The following is an 8,973-nucleotide window of genomic DNA, read 5'->3' as shown; positions in this document are numbered from 1 at the left end:
GATTAGGGTTAATTTAGCATTAATTTTAGAGTTAAGTTTAGAATTAGGGTTAGGGTAAGTATTAGGTTGAGTGTTACGGTTTGAGTTCCATTTTGTGTTACATTTAGGGTTATGGTTATGGTGAGAATTAGTGATAGGATTAGGGTTGAGGTTTGGTTTAGTCTTGGGTTTAGGGTAAGGGTTAGTATTAGGATTAGTGTTAGGGTTAGGTTTATGCTTAGGGTTAGAATTCATGTTAGGATTAGGGTTATGGTTGGCGTTAGGGTTAGTATTAGGATTGGGTTAGGGTTAGGGTTAGTTTTAAGTTTGATGTTAGGGTTAGTGTTAGGGTAATAGTTAATATTAGCGTTAGTGTTAGGGTTAGGGTTGCAGGTAGGGTTAGTGTTTATATTAGGGATAGGGTTAGTGTTAGTGTTAGGGTTAGGGTTAGGGTTAGTTTTAGGGTTAGTTTTTCTTTTATAATTAGGGTTAGGGTTACATTAGGGATAGGTTTATCATTAAAATTATTGTTAGGTGTAGGTTTATTGTTAGTGTTATTGTTAATGTTAAGTTTAATTTTAGGGTGAGTGTAAGGGTTAGGTTGATTGTAAGGGTTAGTGTTTGTGTCAGGGTTTGAGTTAGTGTTAATGTAAGGCTTAGAGTTATGGTTAGGGTTAAGTTTAGTGTTATGGTTAAGGTTAGGCTTTGTGTTAGGTTTTGTGGTAGGTTTAGGGTTAGGGATAGTTTTGGAATTACCATTAGGATTACTGTTAGGTTTAGGGTTAGGGTTAGTGTTAGAATAAAGGTTCCGGTTATGGCTAGTGTTAGGGTTTGGGTTAGGGTTAGGGTTAGTGTGAGGGTTGTGTCAGGGTTAGTTTTAGTGTTACGGTTATCATTAGGGATAGGTATAGTGTTAGGGTTAGCGTTACAGTTAGGGTTAGGGTTAGCATTAGTGCAAGGGTTCAGTTTAGGGTTAGGGTTAGGGTTACAGTTAGGGTTATGGTTAGGGTTAGGTTCTGTGTTGAGGTTAGTATTAGGATAAGGGATAGGTTAGGTTTAGAGTTAGAGTTAAGGTTAGTGTAAAGATAGGTTTAGTGTTATGTTTAGGATTATTTTTTGTGTTAGGGTTAAGGTTAGGGTAAGAATTAGGGTTTGTTTAAGGTTTAAAGTTAGAGTTATGGTTAGAAATTGGATTAGGATTAGGGTTATTTTTAGGGTTAGTAATAGGGTTAGGGTTAGTGTTACGTTTAGGGTTATGGTTAGGGTTAGGTTTTCTCTTAGTATTAGTGTTATGGTTAGGTTAGATTTAGGGTTAGTGTTCAGGTTAGGGTAAGGTTTAGGGTAAGGTTAATGATTAGTGTTCAGTTAGGTTTAGGTTTAAGTTTAGGGTTAGTTTTAGGGTTAGGGTGAGGTTTAGGGTTAGGGTTATGGTTTGTGTTGTTTATGTTTAGGGTAAGTGTTAGGTTAGGTTTATGGGTAGGATTAGGGGTAAGGTTAGGTTTAGTGTTAGTCTTAGGGTTTGTGTTAGGTTTAGGGTTAGGTTTAGTATTAGTTATTGGGTTTAGGTTAGTTTTAGTGTTAGGGTTAGCATTAGTTTTAAGATTAGTGATAGGGTTAGGGTTAGGGTTAGTTTTAGTGTTAGGGTTAGGGTTAGGGTTCATGTTAGGTTTATGGTTAAAATTAGCATTAGTGTTCGTGTTAGGGTTAGGTTTAGGTTTAGCAATAGGGTTAGGGTTAGGTAGAGGTTTAGTGTTAGTGTTAGTGTTATGATTAGGGTTTGGTTAGTGTTATGTTTAGAGCTAGGGTTCGTGTTATTGTTATTTAAGGTTTGCATTAGGGTTACTATTAGGGTTAGGATTTTGTTAGGGTTAGTGTTAGGGTGAGCATTAGGTTTAGGATTAGTGTTAAGGTTAGGGTTAGTTTTAATTTTAGTGTTAGGACTAGGGTTAGGGTTCATGTTAGGGTTATGTTTAGTGATAGGGTTTGTGTTAGGTTTAGGTTTAGGGTTAGAGTTAGGTTTAGCATCAGGGTTAAGATTAAGGTTGTTTTTAAGTTTACTGATAGGGTTAGTGTTAAGTTTAGGGTTATGATTAAGGTTAGGTTTTGTCTTAGGTTTAGTGTTATGGATAAGTTTAGAGTTAGGGGTAGTGTTCGGTTAGAGTAAGTTTTAGGGTTAGGTTAGTGTTCGGTTTTGGTTAGGTTTAGTTTGACAGACAAGATTAGGGTTAGTGTTAACATTAGGGTTTGGGTTAAGGTTAGGGTTATGCTTAGGATTAGTGTTAGTGTTAGGGTTAGGGTTAGGTACAATGTAAATTTTAGGAATATGTTTAGGGTTAATGTTAGGGTTAGGGTTACATTTAGTGTTAGTGTTATGGTTACAGTTAGGGTTAGGTTTAGGTTTAGTGTTAGGATTAGGGTTTGTGTTAGGATTAGTGTTAGGGTTAGAATTAGGTTTAGGATTAGGGTTAGGGTTAGGATTAGGGATAGGGTTCATGTTAGGGTTGGGTTAGGTTTAGTGTTAGTGTTAGGGTTTGGATTAGGATTAAGGTTAGGGTTAGTTTTAGAGTTAGGTTAGGTTTAAGTTAGGGTTAGTGTCAGGGTTAGGGTTAGGTTTTGTGTTATGGTTAGTTTTAGGGTTATGGTTAGGTTTAAAATTAGGGTTAGGTTTAAGGATAGGGTTAGTTTCAGTGTTAGTGTTAGGGTTAGGTTTAGGGTAAGAGTTAGGGTTAGCTTTAGGCTTAGGCTTAGGGTTAGTTTTAGGTTTATTGTTAAGGTTAGTGTTACTTTTAGTGTTAGGTTTATAATTAGTTTTAGGTTTGGTGTAAGTGTTAGGGTTATTGTTGGATTTAAATATAGGTTTATTGTTTGGGTTGGGGAAAGGTTTAGCGTTAGGTAAGGTTTAGGATTATGTTTTCCACTAGGTTTAGTTTTTGGGTTAGGGTTAGTGTTAAGGTTAGGCTTTGGGTTAAGGTTAGGTTTAGGGTTAGTGTCATGGTTTGTGTTATGTTTAGGGTTAGTGTTAGTGTTAGGGTTACATTTAGGATTAGGTTTAGGGTTAGGATTAGTATTAAGTTTTGTGTTAGGGTTAGGGTTAGATTTAGTGTTAGGTTTATGGTTAGGGTTTGTGTTAAGGTTAAGTTTAGGGTTTTGATGGTGTTATGGTTACAGTTAGGATTAGGTTTAGTGTTAGGATTACTGTTAATGTTAGGGTTTGCATTAGGGTTAGTGTTAGGGTTAGGGTTAGTGTTAGGGTTAGTTTTAGTGTTAGGGTTAGGATTAGTGTTATTGATTGGGTTAGGGTTAGGGTTAGGGTTACATTTAGGGTTAGTGTTAGGGTTAGTTTTCTAGTTCATCTTAGGGTTAGGGTTAGGATTATTGTTAGTGTTAAATTTAGGGTTAGTGTTAGGGTTAGTTTTAGGATTAGGGTGTTATGATTATGATTGGGGTTAGGGTTAGGGTTAGTGTGAGATTCAAGAAAGGGTTTAGGATAAGTGTTAGCATTAGGGTTAAGTTTAGGTTTAGTATAACAAATAGAGATAGTGTTAGGCTTAGGGTAAGTGTTACAGTTAGGGTTACAATTAAATTTATTGTGATGCTAAGGTTTAGGATTTGGGTCTTGTTAAGTTTTAGGGTTAGTTTAAGAGTTATATTTAGTGTTATGGTGAGGGCTAGACTTAGAGTTAGGTTTAGGGTTAGGGTTAGTGTTAGTGTAAGGTTTAGGAATCGGTTAGGTAAAGTGTTAGGTTTATTATAAGGCTTAGGTTTAGGGTTAGGGTTAGCGTTAGTTTTAGGGTAAATGTTAGGGTTAAAATTAGGGTTAGGTTTAGGTTTGGGGTTAGGGTTATGGATAGGATAAGGGTTAGAATTAGGGTTATGTTAGGGATAGGGTAAGTGTTAGGGTTATGGTTAGGGTTACTGTTAGTGTTTGGTTTAGGTTTAGTTTTAGGTTTAGGTTGGGGGTTAGTGTTAGAGTTAGGTTTAGGTTTTATGGTTACCTTTAAGTTTAGTGTCAATGAGAGCCTTAGATTTGGAGTTAGGGTTAGTGTTAGCATTAAGGTTAGTGTTAGGGTTAGTGTTAGGGTTAGGGTTAGGTTTAGAGTTAGTTAATGGTTAGGGTTACATTTAGGTGAAGTTTAGAATTATGGTTTGGGTTAGGGTTTGTCTTTGGTTTATGGTTAGTGTTAGCGTTAGGGTTAGGGTTACGGTTAGGGTTAGGTTTTGTGTTATGGTTAGGTTTAGAATTTGTGTTAGGGTTAGTGTTAGGATAGGATTTGGATTATGGTCATGATTAGCATTAGGGTTAGGATTAGGGTTACTGTTAGGGTTAAGATTATGTTTATGGTTGGTGTTAGGGTTTGGGTTAGGTTTAAGTTTAGTGTTAGGGTTGGGTTCGGTTTAGGGTTAGTGTTACGGTTAGCATTAGGGTTAGGTTTAGGGTTAGGCTTAGTGTTAGCCTTAGGTTTAGGGTTAGTGTTAGGGTTTGTGTTAAGGTTAAAGTTAAGATTAACTTTAGGATTAGGGTTAATGTTTTTGTTAGGGTTAGGGTTAGTGTGAGGTTTAGAGTTAGGGTTAGGTTTAGTGTATGCATTAGTGTTATTGTTAGGGTTAAAGTTAGGGATAGTGTTAGGGTTAGGTATATGATTAGGGTTTAATCAGGGTTACAGTTAGGGCTAGAATTAGTGTTAAGGTAAGGTTAGGTTTTGGTTACTGTTAGGATTAGGGTTAAGGTTAGGGTTAAGATTTGTTTTGGGTTTAGGGTTAGGGTAAGTGTTCATGTTAGGGTTAGGGTTTGTTTTAGAATTAGTGATACGGTTAGAGTTATGGTTAGCATTAGGTTTGTGTTAGGGTAAGAATTATGGTTTGTGTTAGGGTAAGGTTTAGGTTTAGATTTTCTGTAAAGTTTAGGGTTAAACGATAGGTTTAGGGTTAGGTTTAGGGTTAGGATTAGTGTTAAGTTTAGAGTTATGGTTAAGTTTAGGATTTTAGGATTAGTGTTTGGGATAACGTTATACATAGGTTTAGGGAAAGTGTTAGCTTTAGAATTAGGGTTAGTGTTACAGTTAGGGTTAAGATTAGGAAGAGGGTTAGAGTGGGGCATAGGGTTAGGGTTAGGGTTAGTTTTATGGTTACCAGTAGGTTAAGTATAGTGTTAGGATTGTGGTTAGTGTTACTGTTATTGTTAGGGTTAGGGTTAGGTTTAGGGTTAGTGACAAAGTTAGTGTTGGGGTTAGACTTAGTGTTAGGTTAGGGTTAGAGTTAGGGTTAGTGTTCGTGTTAGGGTTAGGGTTACATTTAGGTAAGGATTACGGTTTAGGGTTCATGCTAGCATTAAGTTAGATTAGTGTTAGTTTTAGTTTTAAAGATAGGGTTAGAGTTAGGGTTAGAGTTAGGGTTAGGATTAGGGTTATAGTTAGGTTTAAGGTTAGTGTTAGAATAAGGGTAAGGTTTAGGGTGAGCTTAAAGTTAGAATTAGGGTGAGGGTTATAGTTAGGCTCAGGATTAGGGTTATTGTTAGTGTTAGTCGTAGGGTGAGGGTTACGGTTAGTTTTAGGGTTAGGGTTAGGGTTAGAGTCAAAGTTAAATTTAGTGTTAGTGTTAGGGTTAGGGTTAGGGTTAGGTGAGTTAGGGTTCAAGATAGGGTTAGGGTTAGTATTAGTGTTATGTTTAGGTATAGGATTAGGTTTAGGTTAGGGTTAGGGTTATGTATAGGGATCATGTTAGGGTTAATGTTAGGGTTAGTGTTAGCTTTAGTTTTAAACTTAGTGTTAGGGTTAGGGTTAGTGTTAGGGTTAGGGTTAGGGTTATAGTTAGGTTTAGGGTTAGTTTTAGGATTAAGGTTAGGTTTACGGTTAGCTTATGGTTAGAATTAGTGTGAGGGTTATATTTAGGCTCAGGATTAGGGTTATTGTTAGCGTTAGTGGTAGGGTTAGGGTTAGAGTTAGTTTTATATTTACAGTTAGGGTTAGAGTCAAAGTTAGGTTTAGTGTTACTTTTAGGGTTAGTGTTAGGGTTAGGGTTAGGTTTGCTGTTAGGGTTAGATTTAGGGTTAGGTTTATGGTTCGCGATAGTATTAGAGTTATGTTTAGTGTTAGGGTTTCTTTTAGGTTTAGGTTAGAGTTAGGGTAAAATTTTGGTTTAGAGTTAGGGTTAAGGTTATAGTTAGTATTAGTTTTAGGGTTAGTGTTAGAGTTAGTGTTAGGGTTAGGTTTTAGGTTAGTGTTAGCTTTAGGGTTAGGGTTTGTGTTGGGGTTACAGTTAGGATTATGGTTCGGGTTATGATAAAAGTTAGGATTACGGTTAGAGTTAGGTTTAGGGTTATGTTTAGGTTAGGGTTAGGATTAGAGTTAGTGTTAGGGTTGGGGTAAGGGTTAGGTTTAAGATTCGTGTTAGTGTTAGGTTTAAAGTTGGTGTTAAATTAGGATTAGGGTTAGATATATGGTTCATTTTAAAGTTAAAATTAGGGTTCGTGTTAGGTTTAGGTTTAGGGTTAGGGTTAGGGTTAGTGTTAAGGTCAGGGTTAGGGTCAGGGTTATATTTATTGTTACGGTTAGGGTTAGACTTAGAGTTAGGGTTAAGGTAAGGTGTAGGGTTAAGTTTAGTGTTAGGGTTAGGTTTAGGGTTTGGGTTAAATTAGGGATAGGGTTAGATTTAAGGTTCGTGTTAGGATTAAGGTTAGGTTTTTTGTTATGTTTAGGTTTAGGGTAAGGTTTCAGTTTAGGATTAGTGTTAGGATTAGTTTAGGGTTAGGGTTATAATTAGTGTTAGTGTTAGGATTAGGGTTCGTGTTAGGGTTAGGGTTAGGATTAGGGTTAGGGTTAGAGTTACAGTTAGGATTAGGTTTAGGTTGAGTGTTAAGTTTAGTGTTCGAGTTTGAGTTATATTTGGTGTTAGGGTTAGGGTTAAGGTTAGGGATAAAATTAGGGTTAGAGTTAGTGTTACGTTTTGGATAAAGGTTAGGGTTATGTTTATTGTTTGGTTTAGGGTTAGTGTTAGGTTTAGGGTTAGGGTTAGAGTGAGGCTTAGGTTTATTTTCAGGGTGACATTTAACTTTATGGTTAGGAATAGGGTTGTGGTTAGGGTTAGCGTTAGGTTTAGGTTACTGTTTAGTTATGGGTTAGTGTTAGGGATATGGTTAGGGTTAGTGGTAGGATAGTGTCCGAGTTAGGATTAGGGTTAGGGTTTGTTTTAGGGATAGGAATAGGGCTAGAGTTATGTTTTTGTTTAGGGTAAGGGTTAGAGTTAGGATTAGTGTTCGGGTTAGAATTAGGTTTAGGTTTAGGATTATGTTAAATGTTAGGGTTATGTTAGGATTACGTTAGGGGTAGAGTTAGGGTTAGTGTTCGGGTAACTCTTAAGATTAGAGTTAGGTTTAGAATTAGCATTAGTGTTTGGGTTTGGGTTATAGTTAGGTTTAGGGTTAGTGTTACTGTTTGAATTAGGGTTAGTGTTAGGTTTAGCGTTACGGTTAGGGAGCGGGTTAGCATTAGGGTTTGGGTGAGTGTGAGGTTTAGGGTTAGGTAAGGGTTAGGTTCAGGGTTATGTTAGGTATAGTGTTATGGTTTGTGTTAGGGTTTGTGTTAGTATTAGGGTTATGGTTAGGGTTAGGGTTACAATAGGGTTAGGGTTATGGTGAGGGTTAGGGTTAGATTCAGTTAGGTTTAGGTTTAGGATTATTGTTAGGGTTAGTGTTAGGGTTATGTTTAGGTAAGCATTAGGTTTAGGGTTAGGGTTATGGTTAGGATCAGGGTCAGGTTTAAAGATAGGATTAGGGTTAGTTTTAGGTGTAGTTTTAGCTTTAGGGCTAGTTTAGAATTAGTGTTAGCCTTAGGGTTATCATTTGTGATAGGGATAGGATTAGTTTTAGGGTTTTTGTTATGGTTAGGGATATGAATAGTTTTATGTTTAGAATTAGGTATAGATTGAGGCTTAGGGTTAGTTTTAGGGTTACAGTTAGGGTTAGGGTTAGGGTATAGTTAAGGTTAATGTTAGTGTTATGTTTAGGGTTAGGGTTAGGGTTGATGTAAGGGTTAGTGTAAAGATTTGGGTTTGAATTAGTGTTAGGGTTAGTGTTAGTGTTAGGGTTAGGGTTATGTAAGTTTTAGCATTAGGGTTAGGATTATGGTTTGCGTTAGGGATTTTGTTAGGGTTAGGATTAAGTTTACATTAGGGTTAGGGATAGAGTTAGGGTTAGGATTGAATTAGTGGTAGGGTTAGGTTTATGTTTAACGTTATGTTATATTTAGGTTTAGGGTTATTGTTATGCTTAGAGTAATGTTAGTTTAAATGTTAGGGTTAGGGATGCGGTTAGTGTTAGGCTTAGGGTGAGGGTTAGGGTTAGGGTTTGAGTTAGGGTTAGTGTTAGTGTTCAGGATAGGTTAGGATTATTTTGGGGTTAAGATTAGGGTAACGGTTAGGGATAGGGTTAGGGTTAAGTTTAGGGTTAGTTTTAGGATTATATTTAGGGTTATTGTTAGGGTTAGTTTTGGGTTTAGAATTAGACTTAGAGTTAAGTTTAGGGTTAGTATTAGCGTTAGGGTTAGGATTAGGGTTAGGGTTAGTGTTAGGATTAATATTAGGGTTAGATTAATGATTTGTGTTAGGATAAGTGTTATGGTTAGGATTTGTGTTAGGGTTAAAGTTAGATTTAAACTTTGGGTTATGGTTAGTAAAAGGTTTAAAGTGATGTGTATGCTTAGATTAGGGTTAGTTTTATGGTAATATGTAAGTTAGGGTTATTGTTAGTTATAGGGTTAAGGTTAGTGTTAGTTTTAGGGTTAAGGTTACGGTTAGGATTTGGTTTAGGGTTAAAGTTAGGGTTCGGATTAGTGATAATATTGGGTTGAGTTTTGGGTTAGTGTTAGGGTTATGGTTACTTTTATGTTAGGGTTAAGGTTAGGGTTAGGGTTAGGTTTAGTGTTAGGGTTAGAGTTAGGGTTAAAATTAGGAAATGGTTAGAGTTAGTGTTATGTTAGGGTTAGGGTTATGTTTTGTGTT

Source organism: Marmota flaviventris, unplaced genomic scaffold, assembly GCF_047511675.1.
Source record: "Marmota flaviventris isolate mMarFla1 unplaced genomic scaffold, mMarFla1.hap1 Scaffold_77, whole genome shotgun sequence".
Classification (NCBI taxonomy): Eukaryota; Metazoa; Chordata; class Mammalia; order Rodentia; family Sciuridae; genus Marmota; species Marmota flaviventris.
This window is presented reverse-complemented; position numbering follows the sequence as displayed.